This window comes from Mus musculus, chromosome X (genome assembly GCF_000001635.26).
Source record: "Mus musculus strain C57BL/6J chromosome X, GRCm38.p6 C57BL/6J".
NCBI lineage: Eukaryota > Metazoa > Chordata > Mammalia > Rodentia > Muridae > Mus > Mus musculus.
In genome coordinates, this window is record NC_000086.7 from 145140762 (window position 1) to 145165088 (window position 24327).

At 39.4% G+C, this 24327-nt stretch overlaps 1 non-coding gene across 1 annotated transcript; it reads left to right on the forward strand.

Moving 5' to 3' along the window:
* Positions 1–19715: 19715 nt before the first annotated feature.
* On the forward strand, positions 19716–19860 carry Gm25097. The gene has a single exon (XR_003953182.1). It is a non-coding gene; the product is annotated as a U11 spliceosomal RNA (small nuclear RNA).
* Positions 19861–24327: the final 4467 nt, after the last annotated feature.

A 24327-nucleotide genomic window follows, 5' to 3' on the forward strand; every position in this document is an offset into this window, starting at 1 on the left:
ATAACTCCTTCCATGGGTGTTTTGCTCCCAATTCTAAGGAGGGGCATAGTGTCCACACTTCAGTCTTCATTCGTCTTGAGTTTCATGTGGTTAGCAAATTGTATCTTATATCTTGGGTATCCTAGGTTCTGGGCTAATATCCACTTATCAGTGAGTACATATTGTGTGAGTTCCTTTGTGAATGTGTTACCTCACTCAGGATAATGCCCTCCAGGTCCATCCATTTGGCTAGGAATTTCATAAATTCATTCTTTTTAATTGCTGAGTAGTACTCCATTGTGTAAATGTACCACATTTTCTGTATCCATTCCTCTGTTGAAGGGCATCTGGGTTCTTTCCAGCTTCTGGCTATTATAAATAAGGCTGCTATGAACATAGTGGAGCATGTGTCCTTCTTACCGGTTGGGACATCTTCTGGATATATGCCCAGGAGAGGTATTGCTGGATCCTCCGGTAGTACTATGTCCAATTTTCTGAGGAACCGCCAGACTGATTTCCAGAGTGGTTGTACAAGCCTGCAACCCCACCAACAATGGAGGAGTGTTCCTCTTTCTCCACATCCTTGCCAGCATCTGCTGTCACCTGAATTTTTGATCTTAGACATTCTGACTGGTGTGAGGTGGAATCTCAGGGTTGTTTTGATTTGCATTTCCCTGATGATTAAGGATGTTGAACATTTTTTCAGGTGCTTCTCTGCCATTCGGTATTCCACAGGTGAGAATTCTTTCTTCAGTTCTGAGCCCCATTTTTTAATGGGGTTATTTGATTTTCTGAAGTCCACCTTCTTGAGTTCTTTATATATGTTGGATATTAGTCCCCTATCTGATTTAGGATAGGTAAAGATCCTTTCCCAATCTGTTGGTGGTCTTTTTGTCTTATTGACGGTGTATTTTGCCTTGCAGAAGCTTTGGAGTTTCATGAGGTCCCATTTGTCAATTCTCGATCTTACAGCAAAAGCCATTGCTGTAAGATCAGGAATTTTTCCCCTGTGCCCATATCTTCAAGGCTTTTCCCCACTTTCTCCTCTATAAGTTTCAGTGTCTCTTGTTTTATGTGAAGTTCCTTGATCCACTTAGATTTGACCTTAGTAAAAGGAGATAGGTATGGATCAATTCGCATTCTTCTACATGATAACAACCAGTTATGCCAGCACCAATTGTTGAAAATGCTGTCTTTCTTCCACTGGATGGTTTTAGCTCCCTTGTCGAAGATCAAGTGACCATAGGTGTGTGGGTTCATTTCTGGGTCTTCAATTCTATTCCATTGGTCTACTTGTCTGTCAGTATGCCAGTACCATGCAGTTTTTATCACAATTGCTCTGTAGTAAAGCTTTAGGTCAGGCATGGTGATTCCACCAGAGGTTCTTTTATCCTTGAGAAGAGTTTTTGCTATCCTAGGTTTTTTGTTATTCCAGATGAATTTGCAGATTGCTCTTTCTAATTCCTTGAAGAATTGAGTTGGAATTTTGATGGGATTGCATTGAATCTGTAGACTCAAACAAGTCAATGGCCTTTCTCTACACAAAGAATAAACAGGCTGATATTTTCTTTATTTACATTTCAAATGTTATCCCCTTTTCAAGTCTCCACTCCAGAAACCTTCTATCAAATCCCCCCTCCCCCTGCCTCTATGAGGGTGTTCCCCCTTCCACCTACCCACTCCCGCCTTTCTGCCCTGTTATTCCCCTACACTGGAGCATCGAATCCCCTCAGGCCCAAGGGCCTCTCCTCCCACTGATGTCCAACAAGTCCATTCTTTGCCACATATGCAGCCGGAGCCATGGATCCCTCCATGTGTACTCTTTGGTTGGTGGTCCAATCCCTGGGAGCTCTGGGGGGATGTGGCCTCTTGTCACTGTTGCTCCCCACATGGGGTTGCAAACCCCCTCAGTTCCCTCAGTCTCTTCTCCAACTCCTCCATCAGGGACCCATCGTTCAGTCCAATGGTTGGCTGTGATCATCTGCCTTTGTATTTGTCAGACAGAGCCTCTCTGGAGACAGCCCTATCAGGCTCCTGTCAGCAAGCACTTCCAGGTATCCACAATAGCATCCGGGTTTGGCGACTCTATATGGGGATGGATCCCCAGGTGAGCAGTCTATTTAGTTGCTACTTCATAACTGTAGTTTTGCTACTGTTAGGAATCATAATGTAAATATCTGATATGCAGGATATCTGCTATGCAAACCCAAAGAAGTTTCAACCCACAAGTTGAGAACCACTGCTTTAGAGTCCCATGTATAGAATCATATCTAAAATGATATTTTCAACTTTTCCTTTCCTATTTATATAATTGTGTTTTTCTCTTGTGTTTTGCTCTACTTAAAATGTTAAGCACCATATTGAGTAAGCATAGAGCAAGTGAACAGAAATGTCTTTTTCCTGATCTTAATGGAAATGTTTCTAGATTTTCTCCATTTAGCATGTTACTAAATATCATGTTGTAATACATAACCTTCAATATATTCAGATATATTTCCTTGGTCCCTAATTGCTTCAAGACTTTTATCATGAAATTATTGCTGGATTTTTGTCAAAGGCCCATTCTGTGTTTATTAAGGTGATCACATGATTTATGTCTACTACTCAGAGACTACTTGGTAAGATTATTAGGTTCTAGTGGAGATACATTGTCTTGGCAGTTATTGATTTTATTTTTACATTTGTGTCTAGGTATCTAGGTTAGAGATAATTGTAATTTTAAGTCTTGTCTTTGTTGGGTAGATGCTTTGTTACTTGGTTTCTGTTGCCCTCTCTGGTTCTTAAAGAGAGTGTGTTGACTGTAGGTTGCCTGGTAGAACACTCTTCTGGGATTCTACCAGGTGTGTTCACTAGCAGCATCAGGTTGAATGTTCTTTTAGGCATTAGGAACAGAAACTTAGGATTGGAAATGAGCTATAAACTATAATAAGGGCTGAGAAAGTAATTTTTACTTACCAGATGTAATTTTCACCTTGGAGGTCTACTGATGCATAAACTCACACTTTCTCATTCTTTCTGAACTCTGGCTGCCTAGTTCAACTCAGCTGCTCTGATTCAAAGTCCTCTCCAAGGTGACTGATTCCAACTGGCTTCTCACTAAACTGTTCTGCTTGGTCTCAAACTAACTCTGGCTATTTGTTCTAATCTTCTGGCTCCTCCTTACTTATTCTCTGGCTTCAACTGCCTCTGCTGACCAGCATTGAACTGTACAAATCCAACTCCTCTATATCAACTCACTGAACTCAACTCAGCGGTCTCAACTGAGAGAACACAACTCAGCTCAACTCAATGCAATTTCACTGCACTTCACCTTCTCTGTCTCTCTGTGTCTCTCTCTGTCTCTGTCTCTGTCTCTCTCTGTCTCTGTCTCTCTCTGTCTCTGTCTCTTTGTCTCTCTGTCTCTCTGTCTCTCTCTCTCTCTCTCTCTCTCTCTCTCTCTCTCTCTCTCTCTCTCTCTCTCTGCAGGTGTTGCTCTTAGTAGCCTCTCCTGTGTGGCTCTTAAGAATTGAGTATAATAAAAGAACCTCTGCTGGAATCACCATGCCTGACATTAAGCTGTACTACAGAGCAATTGTGATTAAAAACTGCATGGTACTGTTACAGTGACAGACAGGTAGATCAATGGAATAGAATTGGACACCCAGAAATGAATCCACACACCTATAGTCACTTGATCTTTGACAAGGGAGTTAAAACCATCCAGTGGAAAAAAGACAGCATTTCCAACAAATGGTGCTGGCACAACTGGCAGTTATCACATAGAAGAATGCAAATTGATCCATTCTTATCTCCTTGTACAAAGCTCAAGTCTAAGTGGATCAAAGATCTCCACATAATACCAGAGACACTGAAATTAATGGAGGAGAAAGTGGGGAAAAGCCTCAAAGATATGGGCAGAGGGGAAAATTTCCTGAACAAAACAGCAATGGCTTGTGCTGTAAGATCAAGAATTGACAAATGGGACCTCATAAGATTGCAAAGCTTCTGTAACGCAAAAGACACTGTCAATAAGACAAAAAGGCCACCAACAAATTAGGAAAGGATTTTTATCAATCCCAAATCTGATAGGGTACTAATATCCAATATATACAAAGAGCTCAAGAAGCTGGACTCCAGAAATTCAAATAACCCCATTAAAAATGAGGATCAGAGCTAAACAAAGAATTCTCAACTGAGGAATATCAAATGGCTGAGAAGCACCTGAAAAAATGTTCAGCATCCTTAATCATCAGGGAAATGCAAATCAAAACAACCTTGAGATTCCACCTCACACCAGTCAGAATGGCTAAGATAAAAAATTCAGGTAAACGCAGATGCTGGCTAGGATGTGGAGAAAGAGGAACACTCCTCCACTGCTGGTGGGATTGCAAGCTTTTACAACCACTCTGGAAGTCAGTCTGGAGGTTCCTCAGAAAATTGGACATAATACTACCAGAAGATCCAGCAATACCTCTCCTGGGCATATATATACCCAGAAAAAGTTCCAACTGGTAATAAGAACACATGTTCCACTATGTTCATAGCAGCCTTATTTATAATAGCCAGAAGCTGGAAATAACCCAAATGTCCCTCAACAGAAGAATGGATACAGAAAATGTGGTACATTTACACAATGGAGTACTACTCAGCTATTAAAAACAATGGATTTATGAAATTCTTGGACAAATAGATGAGTCTGGAGGATATCATCTTTAGTGACGTAACCCAATCACAAAAAAAGTCATTAGATATGCACTCACTGATAAGTGGATATTAGCCCAGAAACATAGAACACCCAAGATAAAATTTGCAAAACACAAGAAAATCAAGAAGAGGGAAGACCAATGGGTGGATACTTCATTCCTCCTTAGAATAGGGAACAAAATACCCATGAAAGGAGTTACAGAGACAAAGTTTGGAGATAAAATGAAAGGATGGACTATCCAGAGAATACCCCACCTGGGGATCCACCCCATAATCAGCCACCAAACCCAGACACTATTGCATATGCCAGAAAGATTTTGCTGTAGGGACCCTGTTATGGCTGTCTCGTATGAGGCTATGCCAGTGCCTGGCAAATACAGAAGTGGATGCTCACAGTCATCTATTGGATGGATCACAGGGCCCCCAATGGACAAGCTAGAGAAAGCACCTAAGGAGCTGAAGGGGTCTGCAACCCTATAGGAGGAACAACAATATGAACTAACCAGTACCCCCAGAGCTCATATCTCTAGCTGCATATGTAACAGAAGATGGCCTACTCTGCCATCACTGGGAAGAGAGGCCCCTTGGTATTGCAAACTTTATATGCCCCAGTACATGGGGAATGCCAGGGCCAAGAAGCAGGAGTGGGTGGGTAGAGGACCAGGGCAGAGGGAGGGTATAGGGAACTTTTGGGATAGAATTTGAAATGTATATAAAGAAAATATCCAATAAAAAAAGAGTTGGGTGTATCCTATCTCTGACTCATTTTGTCAAATCTTTCTCTGATTTGTCACTTTATCTGCCCCTTGATTACACATCAGTTTCAAATATGGCAGCTTCCTTCTACAAACTAACTTTACCTTCATTGTTCAGGATTAAAGGTGGGTTCGAAAGGCATGTCTGTATATTAGCCAAAGGGATTAAAGATGTGTCATTCAGGTAGATCACACAGACCTTTAAGGACTTTAGATGTGATCCCTTGTCAGGGCAGCCATGGTGCTAGATTAAAATTCCTCTACAGAAGGCTAAGTCCACCAGGATCTAATTAGTTTACTCAGAATGAGATAGAGAGTGCGTAGAGGCCACAGTTCTCCTATAGGTAGTCTGCCTCAGAGCTGGAGATAAGACACCCCCCCCATTGGATTTGCAGGAGAGGACAGGGTGGTAAATATCTAAACCTGCCCTACCCGCTTCAGTGGCTTTCTTGCATGTCAGGCAGGCTTTGCAGTTGGATTCCCAGGGGATGCCTGCTTCCATTGAGGGTTAGGACAATGGGATGCATTGGGAAGGAAAGTTATAGGAGAAGATCTGTATGATGCACTGGAGATGGGGGCAGGGAGGGAGGGTTGGCCACATTGGGTGTTCTACTATTGGGGTGAGACTAGTAGACTGGATTTGGAGGAGAGGAGGGCAAGTTGAAGATCTGTTATCCTCCCTGCTTCATTCTTGTTAGCTTATTTTGAGGGGAGTAGAGAAAGCGCTCATACTCTGCCTTTATCTTATAGTGAAGTCCTTTTCCATGCTTTTTTCTGTGCTGCTTAAAGGTATGTATCTTTAAATACCATGTGAGTGTAAACCTTCACCAGTTCTTAGGAATCCATTCCTTAGAGATTATCCCTCATACTATTGCCCCATCTAAGGACAAACATAGTCAATCTCTCAACCCACAGTGAAAGTTAGCACTTCCAAAAAGTGTCATCTTTCCACAGTGGATAGAGTTTGGTTTCTAATTGAGGAAGATTATAGATTTACCTCCACAAAAATCACCTGTCAATAATGCCATGAAGATTCCATCTCAGGCTGGCATGCTTTTTCCTAAGAAAAATATGTGTTCTTGATCTTGAATCTCCTTGTGCCTCTCACAGTCATCCCCCAATAAGAATAACAGAGGTGGCAGTCAATGAGTAAAGGTGTGGAATGAGAGGCCAGGTGGAATAGAGTGCCAGGAAACAGAGAAATCATTGGTTACATGCAATAAAACCAGCCTTACTTGTTACACATCCAGTGGGTATCTGCACTCAAGAAAACCTGTAGCAAAACTCTTTTCAGCCATATCCAGTGATTTTTTTCTTCGCCTAAATTGTATAAGGCCTCTTTTCTTCATACTCACTTTTACTCCCCAGTGTTATAAATTTGAGCAGTAACCCCTCAGATATCAGCATATGGCAAGTGCTTTCTTTGAATCTTCTGAAAGTTCTTAGTTTTATTTAAATAGTTTGCCTTAAAATCACGGATACTCACAGAATCTCATGACATTCTGTAACAAGAGAAAATAACACAGCAATCAAAGAAGAATCTCATCACAGATTGCTTGTCTTGCCCCCCCCCCAATTCTAAAAATACCCTTTAGTTGGAATTTAATGAGCTCTAGGTGAACATAAATCTTTTAGGTAATGGCCCATATTATGCTCTGTCACTCATTAAGCCCTTGTTACTATTATGTGCATGGCAAAATTTTCTAAGAGGGCAGATGTCACACAAGGGAACACAGATACTTTAATGATTTACGTGTCTATTGCCACAACTGTGATGATCTTTTCAAAAGGTGTACGCATATGCAGAAATTGCATTGCTAAACAATGAGATTTAAATGTGAGGTATATCTCTATCTTGGCTTTGTTTTTTTTTCTCCTTCCTTTTTCTATATAGTGCTGAGTGTTAAACTCAGGATCCTGTGCATGCTAGGCAAGCACTCAGCCTCTGCCAATAATATTTTAAGGTATTCATTTTTTATATTATACAATTGTTAATTCAATACAAATTTATAATAACAGCATGCTTAAAAAGCAATGCATTCCCTATTGTGGAATTGGGTAGTAGCCAAACACAGGCATACAAAGGGAGGCCATGCAAAGAGCAGGCAGGATCCAGGGAAAACTAATTCTCTTAAGTTTTGCTATCTGCCTTGAGTACTCAGAAACTTAATCTTTAATCAGGATCTCAGATTTTGTGCTGATTGCTGTTGATCTGGGTTTTATCCTGCCCCACAGCTGTATCTCACTGGTAGAAGTGCCTATTTCACTTATCCTCCTGAGGACAGTGTTAAATAAATCAGCAAAAGTGGCCTTGTCCAGACATGTTGGAAGTCCCTGTACAGTGGTGTTTTATAAATATAAACAATTACATTTCCAAACCACAGTGCATTATTCCCAGGCTACATAGCAGTCCATCAGCCCAATCCAACATTGAGTCAGGAAACATGATTTCTAGCTGTAGAATGTCTTCTTCTTCTCTTCTCTGAATGTAAATTGGATTATCATTTTTGGCAATTTAGAACTGTTAAGACATACACTTTTGAAGTACTACCCTAGTAAGAATTCATTTCTCCCCATAAAAATATACACATTATGTAACTGTACAGGTAGAGATTTTAATAGTTATTTATAATTTAGACAATGTACATGAATTAATTTTAGATAGCCCCAAGGCTGGTACACATGTTACACACCAATGTCTCCTTTTGATATATGACCTTAATTAACATTCAGAAGCTTTGATATAGGCGATGGAGAGTGGAGGGCAAGGTGGAGTGGAGCTTGACATCAATGTCTCGCACACTATTTAAGATGATGCATTTCAAGGAAGTAATGTATCTTGCATGTGCTTTGTGTGATACAGGAAAGGAGTGCTTGCAAAAGTGGTAGGTAAGTAGGAGCTCTGCACATGTCAAATGCAGGCAGTGATCTGTGAAGAGCTAAGAATGAAAATCCAGTGCAAATTGACTTTGTCATCCCGGATCAGACTTCAGGGAGTCTAAATCTGCTCATTGTCAACAAGTTTAAAACAGTAAAACTTTGAAAAAGGTTCCCACGCAACAATCATCCCAATGGCAGATGCACAATAAAGCTTAAGGTGTGGTTACATAGAAACTCTTTTACCAAGAAAATGTGACCATGAAGGTGGGTCATATAGCTAAAAGTATTAAATCTAGTGTGGACTATGTCCAAGATAGCATAGAGGTCAACAGGCTATAAAGAACATGTGACATTTCCCCTAAGGATGGGTCTAGGGTGGGAAGAGTCTAAGATAACCATTCTAGGGAATTTGGGTGTGGTCTGTCGCCACAGCATAAAATGTCACCAGGTCATTACTAAAATCCAGTTTCAGCTTTCTGGATGGAATGCTGAAAGCATTCGACCCTATCTCTTCCACTGAGGAGATGACTCCCCTGTATGATTAACATTCCTTATTCTCTTAGTGCTTCTCATTGAGTACTTGTACCTTTGTGTAACTACAGGACATAGCCATTGTTTTTAAAAGACATTATAATAATGATGAGACTAACAAGAGCTCCCTTTAAACAATACCTCAGAGTTTACTGTTTTCCAGCACTATGCTTAGTATTTTGCTGGAATTATCTCATTTATGTTATCTAAAACCTTTTTTTTATTAGATATCTTCCTCATTTACATTTTAAATGCTATCCCCAAAGTCCCCTAATACCCTCCCCACACCCTACTCCCCAAACTACCCACTCCTGCTTCCTGGCCCTGGCATTCCCCTCTACTGGGGCATATGATCTTCGCCTCACCCTTGGTCTAAAATTTTCTATGCTATGTATTATTGTGACCATTTTGTAGCTGCAGAAATAGAGAGTCAATGTTATGGCTACAGTACCAGGATTCATGCTCAGATTTCCTTGACTCAAAAATGTCAGCTTTAATACTTAACTGGCAAGTCCTAGGCCTAGCAGTAGAAGGCCAATATTTTGTCCTATATTTGTCTTAATGGTATTTTGCTTGTATACTATGGCTTCCGATTTTGTGTTTTCAAGGTGTGTGTGTTTCTATTTTGTTTTGTTTTTAATTCTAATTTGTTTTCTAGAGAGAAAGAGAAAGAAGGCATGGAGTAGGATAGGTGAGGAGGTAGGGAAGATCTGAAAGGAGATGAGGATGAAAAACTGTAATCAGAATACATTGTCTAAAATACTATTTTCAATTTTTGAAAAGTACAATTTTTCAATTTTAATTTCAAACCACTGTACTATGATTTTGTTATGCAGCATCCTCTATAAGACTCCTTTGCTCCCAGTGCAGCAGTGTTCAGTGGTGGCTTCTTATGAACTGATTGAATCATAAGAACTCTGATGTCATCAGTGAATTAATGCATTTAATGTACCTTGATAATTTAATGGCATTATTGGAAAGCGGTGAAAAATAAGAAATGCTATCTTATTTTCTCTTTGACTCTGTCTTTCTCTACACCTTCTCTATTCCCCTCTTTCTCCTTGTCCTTTCCAGCTATCATGAGCTGGGCACCTTTTCTTGACTATACCTTGCCAAAAATCTTCTGCCTCACCACATTTCCAAAACAATGGAGACAGCTGATGGACTAAACCCACTGAAACCTCGAGCTGAAATCAATCTTTCTTCCATGTTAAATCTTTCTCTCAGGCATTACTGATACTGCAAGAAATAACTGAAACATAAAACAACTAAGTAAGGGGAAGCAAGATACAAAATAAATGTAAAATGTGTGACAGATCTCCAAAACCACCAGTTCATTTTTCAAATTGAACAGATCATGAGGAAAGCCAAGTAAAGATCTAAAACAGCAGTGTTCCAGATGGCCATTGTGAGGAAGCAGGCACAAGGTTCTGACAGTCAACACAGGGAAGAAAGTGAGCTAGCATCTCAGACTTCATATTTCCAGTGTTCTCTATTCATCATGTCTCAACCAGTTAGGGGACTAGAATTAAAAAAAAAAAACAAAAAACACTGAATGTCAGAGTTACAACAACAAAAGCAAACTTCAAACACTTTCATTTTTATTTCTATCTATTCTTTGGGCAACTTCTTAACAACTGTAAACAAAGTCTAGAACATGGCAAGGGAAAGAAATGAAGAGGTGTATATGACATGATCCTGTACTTAGTTTCTAAGATCTGGTTTAACACATGGTTTTCTCTACAATTTTTCAGATAACAAATGATGTTGAGGTTCAATGATACAATTGCTCTGTGTGTGGAATTTACAAGGGCAAATTATTTCACTTTACCTGGTACATGGTATTGTCACTGCCATATTTTTTTATTCTTCTATCATAAAATATATCCTGATTACTGTATCCCTTCCCTCAGCTCCTCCCAGTTTCCACCATTACCTCTCTTCAGCAGATCCATTCCCCTCCATCTTTGCTTTTCCCCAAGATAAGAGCAGAACTTCCAGGGATATTTGCTGAAAACAGATTAAGGTACAATAAGACCAGGCATAAACCCTAATATCAAGGCTACATGAAGGAACCCAATAGAAGGAAAGAGTTCACAAGAGCAGACAAAGGAGTCAGAGATACCCCCATTTTATCATTAGAATTTTCCTGAAAATCCCAAGCTAAATAACCATACCATATATGCAGAGGACCAACACAGACCCATGCATGTTCTGTGATTGTTGCCTCAGTCTCTGAGCCCCTATGAGCCTGGCTTAGTTGATTCTATGGGCCCTGTTATCCTTAACACCTCTGGCTCCTATCATCCTCCTCTTCTGTGGAGTTCCCTGAGATCCAAGGGGAGAAACCTGATAGGGATCTCTAATCTGGACTCTCTCTCTCTCTCTCTCTCTCTCTCTCTCTCTCTCTCTCATGTTTGGCTGTGGGTCTCTGCATCTGCTCTATTGGCTTCCAGAGGAAGTCTCTCTGATATCACTCACTATAAAATTAACCACATATAAACATAAATAAAGTCGATTTGACCAGTAGGACTTTATTTATTTTTTTAATTAGGTATTTATTTCATTTACATTTCCAATGCTATCCCAAAAGTCCCCCCACACCCTACCCCACCCAGTCCCCCACCCACCCACTCCCACTTCTTGGCCCTGGCATTCCCCTGTACTGAGGCATATAAAGTTTGCACGACCATGGGCCTCTCTTTCCACTGATGGCCAACTAGGCCATCTTCTGATACATATGCAGCTAGAGACATGAGCTCTGGGGGTACTGGTTAGTTCATATTGTTGTTCCACCTATAGGGTTGCAGATCCCTTTAGCTCCTTGGCTACTTTGTTTAGCTCCTCCATTGGGGGCCCTGTGATCCATCCAATAGCTGACTGTGAGCATCCACTTCTGTGTTTGCTAGACCCCAGCATAGTCTCACAAGAGACAGCTATATCAGGGTCCTTTCAGCAAAATCTTGCTAGTGTATGCAATGGTGTCAGCGTTTGGAAGCTGATTATGGGATGGATCCCTGGGTATGGCAGTCTCTAGATGGTCCATCCTTTTGTCTCAACTCCAAACTTAAGAACGACGACCAAAGTGTGGACACTTTGCCCCTTCTTAGAATTAGGCCTTTATTTATAAAAACAAGGAATTGAATTTGACTTTTCAGCCAGAATTTCACAACTTCTGCAGTAAGACCTAGGTAGGGCCTATCATAGGCTATGCATTTAAAATCATCAGGAGACCATTAAAAATGCTGATAGCTATCTTACCCTTAGAGATTCCACTTAATTGGTATAACATAAAGCTTAGATTAGAACTTTTAAGCTTCCCAGGGAATTTTAGTGTGCTCAAAATAGTAAGGACCACTAATACTGAGAACCACTTCTTTAAAAGCAAACAAACTTGTTGTTAGCATGAAAATAATCTAGAATGTAGGTATGAATAGGTGTTGTGGGAATGTAGGGGAAAATGAGAATTAGAAAAAACAACAGACAAAATGCTGTGTTGTAGAGATGTTCATGATTTCATGCAGAAAGGAAAGGACAGCTGAGGGAGCATCTGAGTATTACCACACCCTCCCCCGCCCCCCTCCCCCAGCCCACCCCACCCCCACTACTACCAACCTCACCCCTCCCCCACCTCTACCGCCTCCACTCTGCACCCCCTCTGTACTACAATTACCCCATCCCTCCCCCACCACTACCACCCCAAACCCCACCCCTCCCACACTACTACCACTAGTACTCTTATTCATATTCTAAGTGTTTCTTTAGCTTCTATGTATGCAGCAAGGCAAAAAATGCTCTGAGGTAAGTCTCACTGTTTTTTCTTTTTTTTCCTTTTTTGACAGAAGACATGGGTAAGAAATAGAGATATTTAAAAATTTGCTTTAGAAAAAGGGGCAAAGTACTACTAGTATATATAACACACACCCACAGAAAGATAGATAGATAGATAGATAGATAGATAGATAGATAGATAGATAGATAGATTGAGGGGTTAATTAGTATATCATAAAACAATAAATATATAATACCAGACATTTATTACTTCTGGAAAGAGGTAAGGGGATAATACAAGCAGGGGTACCTGGGTAGATTTAATTTTTGTTACTAGGTAGCACTTTCACAGTATACCATGGGGATGTAAATAATCCAACTCTTTGCAGAAGTACACATGAAAAAAGAAGGGGCAACAAAGAAAGGAAGGAAAGAGGAGGGACATAGAAAAAAAACTGTTAGAGAACTTAGCAAGTTTAAGGGTAGATATTTAACTCACAGTGCTGTCTACTCATCTTGAGGCCAATGACTTCAGTATATCAAGCTTACTTGTCTGATTCAATCAGCCTAGCAAAATAGTATGGAGACTCACTTGGGCTTCATGTTCTTGAGTGGGTCCTTTTGCCTAGAAGAATTGGCATTAACTAGGCAGCTTGTAACCATGGGGACAAGGAGAGGCACAACAGTGGGTGGACTGGTCTAATTTACATGTATTTCCTATTTCCCACTAGCATCATCTAGAGCTGGTCCAGGAAATGTGGATAACAGCATGATGCCACCAGATATCCAATTACTGGGTTTCTGCATGTTACTTTGCCATAAGTGATTAGTGTTATCTGATTCCTTGGGTCAAAAATGGACATACTGTGATGGATCGTGACAAATTAACACAGGCTTCCAACCCTACCTGCTAATTTGATCCCTATTTCTTTTCATTGTTTCTCTACTATTCTAACAGCAGAGCTAAAAAACTTTAAAGAAGTTGCAGTAAGTCACAGCTACACTTCTTATTTTTTTTTTATTTTTCTCAAATTTTGTTGAGAATTTCATGCACGAATATAATATTTTGATCAAATCTACCCCAAGCTCTTTCCCCCTTCCAATTCCTCCTGCAACCCCCACCTTTTCCTCCCAACCTATGTACTCTTTTAAGTTTAATGCTGCTTCTGTGCTTCATGTATGCAAAGGAACATGGATAGCATACCAAGGACTGTATATGAAAAATAATGTCTCTCCTCCTACCCCCAACTCAAGCAAACATTTAATTATCAATAATTCCTCAGCTAAGAGCCTGCTGTAAAACAGGTTTTTGGGTTTTCGTTTCTGGGTACAGCAAGGCTATTGTATATATGAACCCAAAAGGCTGTGACTACATACACAAGAGCATCCCAAGGTTAAGTCGACACACATTCCAACATACACAGGAGGGAGGTCTCATAGAGTCCCACCTCCAGCTGAGGCACTATGGGCATGTGATGGCTATAGAAAAAAAGAGAACAATAGATGTAAGACATGAAAGTATAAGCAGGGCTTGGAGGTAGAGGAAGGAGAACAGTGGGAGCAAGACTAGGCTATAATAGAAGACAGATGATCAAAATATAGCATATATAGGAAATGTTTTGGTGAAACCAATTGTTTCAAAAAATGTATAAAAGTTAGTAAAGTAGAATTTCAAAAACAATTGGACCACAGGGGAAATAAACAAGAATGGTTTTGGAGACACTGTAAAACTGAAATTACAAATGAACCTTCAAATAGAGTTGTTTAGTAGATTATATGAGACTTGGATTCAAACCTCCTATCACACATAAAACAAGGCCATCTTAGAAGTAAACTGCTCTATTTCTTGTTTCTCAATTTGATTTCACACCATAACAAACATATAGGAATGAAAGCTGCAGTAAGCTTATCAACAGGCCTTTATGTTATCTGGCAGCACCCCAGAAACAGTGAAGAGCCCTGCAGTAATTGAGAAAGAAGACTATTTCAGTCTCAGACAGGGCTCACAATCTATGGTCCTCACTCAGCAAGTTTGGCCATTCTGCTTTCATGCCTGTTGTTTTGCCTAAGTTGTTTAAGCATCTACACACACAATCTTGAGTCCCTCACTGTCATGTTCCTACTTACTGTCCACAACACAACAGTGGACAGTTTTCTGTGGTAAAACTTTACTTTTGTTTCTTTTTCCATGTGTTTGTCAAGGTGGTTTTTGTCTTCCTTTTCCTTCTTTTGGTCTCCTGTCATTTAAGATCTCTGAGTCCCACCACTCTACACAACTCAGGCTCTCTTCCATTCTCTAGATCCCCTCTCCTTCCCCAACAATTCTCTTATTGAAAATAGCATTCATAAGAACTTAACTCAATAGAACTAGGGGATTTGTAACTATTAGCCTACAATTTACCTCTACTGAAATCCTACAGGGTGTATTTTTGAAAGGGTTAAATGAGCATGTATGTATTCTGTGTGTAAGGGATACATCATATATGCAAAGTTCTGGGTTTCTTGAGTTTCCTAAGCTTGTCCCAAATGTCCATGAGGTAGAGACATCGAGCAAGCCAAAGCAAAGGGTAAGTTAATTCCAACTAGGAAATTGTGGCAGAGAAAATTATCTTCGTGGCAGGGTTAGAGCAGGTCATCCAGCTTAGCCAGAGAGAGAAAATGGCAGAACCAAAATGCAGGTGGCCTCCTGTTCCTCTGCAGAGCAAGTGTGTGAAACCAGAAGTGAAACCATCTTAGGTTTTAAAATCCATAGGCATATATCTCTCACATAGATACCTATAGATAGCCATAAATGCAGAAAAGAATAAGTTATGTGCTCAAGGAATGTGGAAGGCATGAGTAAGTAAAGCACACATTCACCTCAGCAACTTTGAGAATAAACTTATGAGCAGGGAAGCTCCTTTTTGCAGTGGTACTGATGACTTCAGATTCATAGTTGAGAATGGGAGACATTGAAGGCTTCTACAACAACCTGTCCCCCTCTGCATAAAAAAAAAGAAACAGTCTAGCAAGGAAGCCATTCAATAGAGTCCATAAAATTGTGATACATACTGAAGCTATTCACAATTGATAGTTTCTGGTAGGTGAGGATGGAGATAGGGTGCAAAAAGTCTCAGTTATCTTTAAGGAACTGGCCATTTGGGAGTTTCACCATGTCCCAATGAGTAAATGGACAACATATATTGTACTTGTCATTTTTTTTCTTAATTTTTTTTCTTTGGGAGAGAGCACAAGGATGGGAGAGTGAACCTAAGAAGAATGGAAAATGAGTGGTATTGTGTGAAATTCCCAAATAATCAATAAAAGTATTATGTTGGGATAAAATAGAGAACAACCATTTACTGAGGGTTAAGAAACAGATACTCTTTTCTTCAGAAAAGGAAACTGAGGCTCAAGGTTGTCAGCCAACTTGATTTAGGAAACATCAATTTAATAGCTGAACAAAGTAACAAAAGAGATGGCTGGTCCTAAAAGATGGCTCAGTTGATAAAACTAAGGTGGAGATCAACTGAGGACGACTCAATGTTAACCTCAGGCCTGTGTGAATTTGCATTTATACAAACCAGCAACACACACACACACACACACACAACCCTTACTTCCACATTGTCTAGGTTTGTGCTGCTATCAAGATACAAGAGAGAGAAGAGGGTGACACGGCCATCAAGGCCATGGTTTATAGCATTTATATAACTATAAATGCTATAAACCATGTAGGGAAATAAGTTTGTGGCTACATCACTCTTGACAGCAACCCAGCACAAGGCAAAGAGTGACTGTGTCATAAAGCTGCCACCCTGGATGCTTCACTGGCCTCATCCTAGCTATTTGGGTTTGCTAGTTTGTGTAAAACTAGAAAGACAACCCTAGGTTTGAAATGAACTTCATATTCCAATTGGTACATTTCAGCTGATTTCCCTTCTATTTTAACCAGTGAAGCATTGAAGACAAAAATTAAATAATTATATCACTTTTAAAGGTTAATTGCTTTCCAAAAAACAACCTCAACTTGTTAGAGACTCAATATAGTAAAATGTAAAGATTTCTCTTATAATATAGTCCAACTAAATGTTTTAATAGGGGACTTCTCCTATGATGGTTCATAAACTAAACATTCTTCCACCATTTCCTAGGAGTTCTTGTCTTCTGAATTTAAGATGAAGTGAACAAATAGGGATAGAAGGAGGAAGCAAAGGAGAGATTTTACACAAAAGATCTGAAAATTAAACACATTTCTTCTATTCACATCCAAGTTTCCAGAATGAAGTTAGTTACATGGTCGTACCTAACAGCAATGCAGTCTAACAGTTATACAAAGGCAAACTCAAAGGTAGTGATAAAACAATTAATTGGTTTTCCGTTGACATCTGAACATGGATGGGGGAAATTTCACAAGTCCCCACCCCTAAATAAGATCTTCAGTCAATTAATGTGTACTTAAAGAGAGACTAATCATCTTCTCCAGGAACAATCTTCTAATAGGTTGTACAATCTAAAGTGGTCAGCCTTAAAGAAATATACCCATATGGGTAAAAATAAGTGGACTCAATCAATCTTGTGTGTGTGTGTGTGTGTGTGTGTGTGTGTGTGTGTGTGTGTGTATGGAGAGAGAAAGTCACGAATTTGAGAGGGACTGGGGTGGAACATGGGAGGAGTTGGACAGGAAGATGTGGGATGTAAATGATGTAAATACAGTATTCGTGTATGAAATTGTCAAACTGAACATAGCAAAACATAATTATGAATATGTGCATATACATGTATATTCCTAAAAGTACCATGATTAGTCTAAAAAAAACCCAAAAGGGTATTTTCAGGGCTGACCATCGCTAATTGAACAACCAATTGTGCTGTTTCCTGGGGATGGCTATTTCCTCCACTCTCAGCATTCTTTAGTTGCCTATCTTTCTTTGTATAGGATCAAGACCTCATGGACTTTCCCCATCCACTTTATCATGTCTGTTGGTGTCAGACTTTTCCAGCTCATGTTAGGCAGCCATGCTGGTGTAGTGTTTGATGTTACTAGGAGGGACAGTTGCACATCAAACTTCCTGATCCTCTGGCTCTTGCAATTTTTCCTCCCCATCTTCTGTAATATTCCCTTAGCCTTAAGGTATGGGATTTGTTTTATGGATTTATCCATTTGAAAGGGCTCCACAATTCAGTATCTTTGTGGTTTTCTATAATGCTCCCCATAGGTTAGAAAGAGAAGATTCCTTAAGTCTTGGTCTCTAAGGTCAAATATTTAGAATGTACTTAACAAATTATACTGGTCTAGTAAAGTAGTTGGATGTTCTCCTCCAAGGTACATTACTTCACTATTGCTGTGGTGTTTGCTAGATTTTTGTGTAACAGCAATATAAAAATCTTTAACAGAAGCCATGCATTTGAAAGATAGCAAGGAGGAGTATACAAGAGGCTTGGGAAGGAGAAAAATAGAGATGTGATGTATTTGTATTATAATCTCAAAAGAAAAGAAAAAATTTATGAATCTGTTCTGTTTCAAGGATGCTTGCAACACAGGAGCCTGCACATGTAAGTTCAAGCATGTTATAAGAAGCAAGTTCATTCTAAAACTAAATGGAGTTTAGAAAGATGATAATTAACAGAGCTGATATGTTTGACTCATGGGCTCTCATGGACTAGAAGGTTGGCTGTCAGTGCATTGTTGAGAGGTGATGGAGTCTCTTTAAAAATATGGATAAAACTAAGGAATGGTAGGAGCAGGAGAAATAGTTTTCCTCAGGGGCAAGCCACCCCTATTGGCTATCCAATATCCAGTGGTCAGCTCTAATATAAATATAGGTAACATTATATGGACTATGTATATGAAGCACTAAATGGACTAAATATAACATTTAAAGAAAACAAGGATATGAATTAAGAGGGACCAAGATCAAGAAGGGTGAGAGGGAGAAAAGGGAACTGAGAATGAATATTCCTTTTTAAAATAAAAAAATTGAGCAAATGAGAAAAAAAGGAAAAGAGAGAAAAGAAAAAAAAAGTAAAATGTTCTGGGGCAAAATCAGCAGAGGTAAAGTGTAACCCTAATAAGGCATCAATCCTGTTTTTGAGTGGTGACTTACTTCTCATGGAACTAAGTTGTTCTTACAAAGGGGCAAGTTCAACCACTCAATCCTGGATTCCTGGCTTTCTACACAACTCCTTCAATCAACTGATTACCTATGTTTCTCTGCTATGTTGTGACACAACCAAGGGTTTTTTTTCGCCTAAGGTCAAGTAGACAAGAACTCTTATTCTTGGAGTTTCAGATGCTGTAGCTGTAAGCAATAAAGTATGTTCCATGAAGTACTCATTTTTAACTGTTTTGTTATAGCAATTAAGCTTGCAGATACACAGACACACACATGTGTGCACATGCATGTACATTAAAACTAAGGATATAGTTTACTTGATATATTTTCCTCACTTACCTGAAGTCCTGTGTTTCCTTCAGAGTACCATTTAAAGCTAGCATGTGATGTATGCTGTAATCTTAGCACTTAGGAGGCAAAAGGTAGATTTTCAGAACCAAATAGCCCTATTAAAAATGAGGTACAGATCTAAACAAAGAATTCTCATCTGAGACATATTGATGAACAAGAAGCACCTAAAGAAATGTCCAACATCCTTAGTCATCAGGGAAATTCAAATCAAAACAATCCTGAGATTCCACCTCATACCATTCAGAATGGCTAAGATTAAAAGTTCAGGTGACAACAGATGCTGGTGAGGATGTGGAGAAAGAGGTACACTCCTCCATTGCTGGTGGGATTGCAAGCTAGTACAACCACCCTGAAAATCAGTTTGGTGGTTCCTCAGAAAATTGGACCCGGCAATACCACTCCTGGGCATATACCCAGAAAATGCTCCAACATGCAATAAAGACACATGCTCCACTATGTTCATAGCAGCCATATTTATAATAGCCAGAAGCTGGAAAGAACCCAGATGTCCCTCAACAGAGGAATGGGTACAGAAAATGTGGTACATTTACACAATGGACTACTACTCAGCTATTAAAAACAATGACTTCATGCAATTCTTAGGCAAATGGACAGAATTATAAAATATCCTGAGTGAGGTAACCCAGTCACAAAAGAAAACACATGGGAAAAAAAGGGGGGGGGGCTTCTGTCGTGAGTGGCACACACACACAGGGCAACTCGATTGCTCTGCATTTGGAATCGACATCAAGAGATTTCAGAAGCATAATTTTTTGGTATTTGGGCAGCTGGTAATCATTGGTCCCAGCGCCTGTGCACTTGTTAAAATAAAGATTTTTTAAAAAAGAAAGGAAAGAAAGAAAGAAAGAAAGAAAGAAAGAAAGAAAGAAAGAAAGAAAGAAAGAAAAAAGAAAACACATGGTATGTACTCACTGTTAAGTGGATATTAGCCCAAAAGCTCCAAATACTCAAGATACAATCCACAGACCACATGAAGCTCAACAAAAAGATCAAAGTGTGGATGTTTCAGTCCTTCTTAGAAGCAAGAACAAAATACTCACAGGAGGAAATAAGGAGACAAAGTGTGTAGCAGAGAATGAAGGAAAGGCCACTCAGAGACTTCGCAACCTGGGGATCCATCCCATATACTGTTACCAAACCCAGACTCTATTGAGGATGGCAAGAAGTACTTGCTGACAGTATCCTGGTATAGCTGTCCCCTGGGAAGCTCTGCCAGAGCCTGACATATACAGAAGTGTATGCTCACAGCCAACCATTGGACTGAGCATGGGGTTCCCAATAGAGGAGTTAGAGAAAGGACTGAAGGAGCTAAAGGGATTTGGAACCCCATAAGAAGAACAACAGTATCAACCAACCAGACTCCCCAGAGCTCCTAGGGATTAAACCAACCAAAGAGTACACATGGAGGGACCTATGGCTCCAGCTGCATATGTAGCAGAGGATGGCCTTGTCAGGCATCAATGGAGGGGGGGGGGAGGAGGAGTCTTTGGTCCTGTGAAGGCTCAATGCCCCATGTAGGGGAATTCCACGGTGGGGAGGCTGGAGTGGGTGGGTGGCAGAGAACCCTCATAGAAGCAGGGGGAAGGGAGATGAGGTAGGAGATTTCCAGAGGGGAAACCGGGAAAGGTTAGAACATTTGAAATGTAAGTAAGTAAAATATCCAATAAAAATAAATAAATAGAAAAAAAAAAGAAATGAGGCAGTTCAAGTCCATCCAATAGCTGACTGTGAGCATCCACTTCTGTGTTTGCCAGCCACATTTCTTACCAGCCACATTTCTCTGTCAACTTTTGGGAGATGCCTTTTGTCCATTCGCAAATTGAATGATTCGTTTTTGTACTATTGATTTGTGTGAGTTGTTTTCAAATTCTGGACACTAACCCCTTACCTATTGGATGGTTCTGAAAATATTTTGTTAATTGTTTTCTTTACTGAACATAAACTTTTCAGATTGATGTCGTCTTCATTGATATATTTCTAGTTTTTGTGATCTGACAGGGTTTTTTTTTTTTTTACTGAAAATAGTTTTTTTCCCCATACAATATATTCTGATTATAGTTTCCCCTCTCTCTACTCTTACCAGCTTCTCTTCACCTACCCTCCCAACTAGATTCACCTCCTATCTATTTCTCATTATAATATAACAAAATAAAATAAACCAAACCAAACAAACAAACAAGAAAAAGAGCCAAAGGAAAGGCAAAAGAAACACATATAAAAGCAGAGAACCCCTTGTTCACACACACAGGAATCCCATAAAAACCTAAAAGCATAAGCCATAATATATATGCAAAGAAAAGACTTATAAGGTTAAAAACCCAGCACAGACTCAATATTACCAGACAGAGAACCTTCTAAGATGCCACTGAAGGTTTTTTTCCCCCTGTTGGCCATCTACTGCTAGACATAGGAGTGGTTTGTTTCCCCAGTAAGACTCCCCTGGAGAAAACCACTAAGGTTTCATTTGCAAGTAGTTATGAATGAGTGATACCTTCTGGGTTAGGGGTCATAGCATATGCTCACTTCTCCTTTCATCGCTAGGACTCCATCTGGTGCAGAACTGTGCAAGCCCTGTGCATACTGTTACAGTATCTGTGAGTTCATGTGTGCCAGCACTTTTGTATCTAGAAGGCCTTGATTTCTTGGTATCCCATATCTCCTCTGGCTCTTCCACTAATCCTCCTCTTCTGCAGAGTTTTCTGAGCCTTGAGGGAAGAAATTTGATGGAGGCATCCCTTAGCTAGATGTTCTAAGATCTGCATAGTGTCTGACTGTGGCTCCTTATATTTGTTCTCATTTGCTACAGGAGGAAACTTCTCTCATGATGGCTAAGTAAGGCACTTAACTATGAGTACAGAATATCCTCACAAGTCATTGTATTGCTATGTTCCTTTACCAGAGAGTAGTATTTGGTTGTCCTCTAGGTGACAGGCCTATTTAGTCTCAGGTTCTTGGCTACCCCAGCATCATTGGATATTAGTTCCATCTCATATAATGAATCTTATCTTAAATCAGATATTATTTGGTTATTCCCATAGTAGACAGGTAACTCTTATAGAGAAAATGGTTTGTATCTTGTTTCACTTTTGGCAGTGTGTAGAATACTGTCTAATACATGACTATTAGCATGGAGAAATAGTTATTGACAGTTATGGATGAATGGAGAGTGATTGAATGCAAGGGTCAAAAACATGATGAGGAAGTGGAGGCAGGGTAAGGAATAAGTGAAATGACAGCTGAGGAATAAGTGAAATAACAGCTGAAACTAAAGGTCATTTGAGGGGTCATATAGAAACCTAATACAGTAGAATCTTCCTAAAACCTATACATGTATGAAGGTAATCTTGATAAGGTTGCCAGTTGGGAAGTTAGAGCCTTAACTTGTCATCTCTTATCACGAAATGAAGCATCCAATAACAGTAATGGGTCACATCTAAATAGGTTCTTGTCCAAAGGGTTTTCATGGGAACTCCTAAACAACACAGGGTACTGTTAAGGATATTGATGAATTTTCACAAGCTGATTGTAAGTCCCTGATGCTGCAGGCAACACATACACACCTTACTGAACATGGAGAAGTCAAACACATGCCTACCTAGAACCTTAATATTCATGTCCTGAGTATTGAATGTGCTGTACAAAACACATCACAAAGGCCAATGTCTAGGAGATTTTTTTCCCTCAGTGGATTTATAGTTTCTAATCTTACATTTGGTTTGTTACTCAGTAGAATTGTGTTTTGTTTGCTTGGTTGTTGTTGTTGCTTGTATAGGCTGTCAGGTTCATTTAGTTCTTTGGTCCTTGCCTAAATCTAGTTGAGGGTAGATGAGGTGGCTTATCTGGTTAAAGGCTCTGTTACCAATCCTGATTATGACTTCAATTCTGTCCCTGGAACCTACAAAAATGGAAAGAGAGAATTAACTCTGTAATTTGTCCCCTAAACATTCATTCAGGGGCACAAATTAAATAGATAAATATTTTAAAACAAACTAGTTTATTATATGTATTAATCTATTTTCTGTTTTAAACTAAATACCAGCACCCAATATTTGGTGATCTATAAAGAAATCAGGTCTATGGCAAAGAAAACTTTCCTTGATAGTAGCAAAAGTATATCACAGATAAACACATATTTGTGAGTCTAAGTACAAATACTTAGAATGTAGTTGCAGATTGTGCTAGTTCATAAAGTGGTGGTTGTAGATTGACGACTTCACTATCACTGAGTCTATGTCTTTACTTCTCTGAGATCCGTGACTTCACTATCACTATCATGAGTTGTGGTTTCCCTCCTGTTGAGTGTCTTAATTCCTATTAAAATATTGCTGGTTACTGCTAAGGTATGCATGCTACTACTGCACTCTTTAGTTTATTGTGTCATAGTGGTTACTTTATAGATGCCATAGCTGTCATAGCTGGTTCATAGATGTCATAGCTGGAAAGTATTTATTGTTGGTTGCTTCCCTCCTTTGGAATCATCAAGATGCCATTTGATACCATCCATGAAAGCTAGTATTCAGGGTAGATATATTTAGGTCAGTTCCAACCCAGAACCCCCTAGGTCTCCTGTCTGAAGAATATGTCTTTAGCAATGAGGAATTACCTTCTACCTCATTTACATATATGTATGTACTGTAAAAATAATTAAGGAAAAAGAGGTAATAAATTTGAAAGAGAACAAGAGGGTATACAGGAGGTTTTGTAGGAAGAAACAGTACAGGGAAAATTATGTAAGTTTATTCCTGGATTGTGTTCCAACAAAAGTGATTTTTCTATTTGAATTTATTTCTGAACTTCTCAATGTGTTCCTCTTGTCTGTTTCATTTTCTCCCATTACTATGCTAGAACACAACACTTTTGATTAGCATTTCTTTGTAATATAATTTAAAAATCAGTGACAACAGTGCCACCACCTCTGTTTTTCTTCTCAGAACTGTTTTGGCTATAGGGATTCTTACGTATTCTTGTGCCAATATGGGGATAATTTTTATGTTTGTAGAAAGATTGCCACTGGGACCTTAGAAGGGATTATATAAATCTGTATATTGTTTTGAATGATATACAGAATAATGGAATAATAATTCTTTCAATCTCTGGATATAGTTATATCCATTTATTTGTATTTCCAAAATAATGAGATTTGAACCTGATTCTAAATGACCTAGAAATTACAGGAACTAATAACTGCTTACATTTTCCAACACCCAGTACAATTTTCAGTATTAGGCAATGTAGCTAATAATAGATATTAGATACAATCA